The 2,670-nt window shown below is 48.1% G+C and overlaps 1 long non-coding RNA gene across 1 annotated transcript; it reads left to right on the top strand.

The window, feature by feature from the left end:
* Positions 1-644: 644 nt before the first annotated feature.
* Positions 645-1,916, top strand: LOC128095022 (uncharacterized). The gene is made up of 3 exons (XR_008213136.1): positions 645-751; positions 1,149-1,359; positions 1,651-1,916. It is a non-coding gene; the product is annotated as an uncharacterized LOC128095022 (long non-coding RNA).
* The last annotated feature ends 754 nt before the right edge of the window (positions 1,917-2,670 follow it).

Genomic DNA, 2,670 nt, shown 5'->3' on the forward strand with positions numbered 1-2,670 from the left:
TGTGTGTGTGTGTGTGTGTGTGTGTGTGTGTGTGTGACACAGCTCAGTACCCAGTCTTCTCAACTGTTCTCAGAAGATCAGATTAACTCCCAGCAGAGGCAGGTGACAGGGATATCTCTGGTGCTGGGAAGGGACCAGCTGAGTGATGAGTGAGGAAGATAATCAATCCATTACCCCTTGTGCCTTCAGTGAGGGGTTTGATCAAAAAAAAACAAAAAACAAAAAACCTAGGAGCAGTTGTGTCAGGAGTCTCATGTCCTGGGTGTACAGGTGACCACGTGTCATCATCCTACAGAGGATTTCAGAGAGCCTTCACAGCTTCCTGTGTTGGCTGAGTGCTGCTGGGGTCTCCCCATGAATGGTGGTTCTCTTTCTCGGTGTTTCCCCTGTGGTCACCTCATCATCTTCGTGGGTTATGACAGGAGGGGTCCCAGAGCAGAGTGGGTTTCTCAAAGACATGAGAAGGAGCCAGGAAGTCAGAGCGGGCTCCTGGGAGGGAGCTCCAGATCTGCTGGGACAAGGATGGAAACCAGACCACAAAGTAATTTAAGCCTTCATGGGAGGAAGGCTTAAGGAGTATTGATTGTGTGTTGCAATATCTCCCTCTGGTGTTCACCGGGAGAACTGCAGCTGGTATCTGGGCTGCAGCAGGGACAAACGCTGTGAATGCTGGCCTGATTCCTGGGCACCCACGCTGCAGAACCAGCCATTCCCCTCATCGTGGCTCCCAGATCCCCATGACTCCATCCCGGTAAGTCTAGGGATATTTGATCACACTGTGAACCCCGAGTTTGCATTTGCATTAATTAAATAAAATTAACCTTGGGTCAGGAGGCTGAGTTAGCAACTAGTTGACAGAAAGTGATCGTAGAGCAGCAAGAGCATCCGGGAGAGACAGAGAGACACAGGAAGTAGTAGGGAGGGTTTTGGAGTGGTGTGGCGTTTTTTGTTTGGAGTGGACGGACACTCTCTTTCAGAGACACCAGCTGCTCTAAAGCTATTATCACCAAGCAATAGCTCTTGTCCCTGCAGCCTCCACTAATCTCCAGTCTCCTTTTCTCTATAAATTGGCCTGTCCTGGATACCTCATAAAAATTAAATTCTGCACGCACACACACACATTTTGTTTCTTGTTTAATGTTTTCCAGGTTCACCATGCCATAGCCCGTTCAGACCCTCATGCCACAAATTACAGTTTAGAAGTCTTAAGGCAATGGAAAGAGCTGTCCACACAGGGTGGATCTGGAAGAGTCCCCTGTTCATTGACGTTTTCACACATCACTGAAGATCACTTGCTCAGTTCATTTCTGTTGGCCATCTCCCGTCACAGCATGAAGAGTCACATTTCCTCCAGGAACTGTGAGCATCTGACCCACTCCCCATCAGTCCCCACAAAAGAGAGCACTCTGCCTCTGCTTCAGCCATCCAGGAGCTGGGGGTATGGTTAAGTGCTAGAGCCCCTGCCTAGACTCCTCCAGTGAGGGGGTGGGGGTGGCTCAGTGGTAGAGCACCTGCCTAGAATCCTCCAGTGAGGGGCTGGTGGCATAGCTCAGTGGTAGAGCACCTACCTAGCATAAATGAGGTCTTCGGTTTGACGGAATTAAGAGTTCTCTCAGGCTGCCATCTGTACGTGTTACATGTCTCCTGCAGGTGGCGCTATGGCACATTTGCAACATAACTGCTCCCATCAACTTTGTATTTTCAAACACTTGAAACAATACATTGTGGAAGCTGGAGAGATGGCTCAGAGGTTAAGAGCACTTGCTGCTCTTCTGAGGACCTGGGTTCCATTTCTAGTATCCATATGACGGCTCACAACCATCTATAACTCCAGTTCCAGAAAATCTGACACCATCTTCCGGTGCACTTGCTTACAGGCAAAATACCCATGCACATTGAAATAAAAATAAATTTTAAAAAATAAAAAATAAATACTACACTCTAATTTTAAGTGTTCTAGCAGCCATATTTTAAAATGTTGACAGTATTAAGTGGGGCGGGAGACATAGCTCAGGAGTGTTTACCCATCATGCACAAAGCCCTGGGTTCTACCCCTGGCACCCCTTCCTCTAAATCCTAAGTTTTAAAAGTTATGGAGGAGCCAGGCGGTGGTGGCGCACGCCTTTAATCCCAGCACTCGGGAAGGCAGAGCCAGGCGGATCTCTGTGAGTTCGAGGTCAGCCTGGTCTACAGAGTGAGATCCAGGACAGGCACCAAAACTACACAGAGAAACCCTGTCTCGAAAAACAAAACAAAAAAAAGTTATGGAGGGTCAGGCATGGTGGTGCACACCTATAACCTCAGCACTGGAGAAGTGGAGGCAGGAAGATCAGGGGTTCAAGGCCACCCTCAGCTGTCTAGCATATTGGAGGGCAGCCTGAGCTACATAAGACCCTGTCTCAAAAACAAAATTTAAAAAAATCAAACAAAAGAAATGTCAAGGTAAGCTAATGTCCCACTAAAAGTGGACATTATAAGAAAGTGTGATAAGAAAGAAAGGACAATAGAGAAAACATGATAAATACATGCAATAGAACATTCCGCTTTCAGAAGGCAAGGCAGGAGGCAAGCAGGCAGTGGTGGCGCACGCCTTTAATCCCAGCACTCGGGAGGCAGAGGCAGGCAAATCTCTGTGAGTTCGAGGCCAACCTGGTCTACAAAGCGAGATCC

Source organism: Peromyscus californicus, unplaced genomic scaffold (assembly GCF_007827085.1).
Source record: "Peromyscus californicus insignis strain IS unplaced genomic scaffold, ASM782708v3 Scaffold_4__1_contigs__length_199733344, whole genome shotgun sequence".
Lineage (NCBI taxonomy): Eukaryota > Metazoa > Chordata > Mammalia > Rodentia > Cricetidae > Peromyscus > Peromyscus californicus.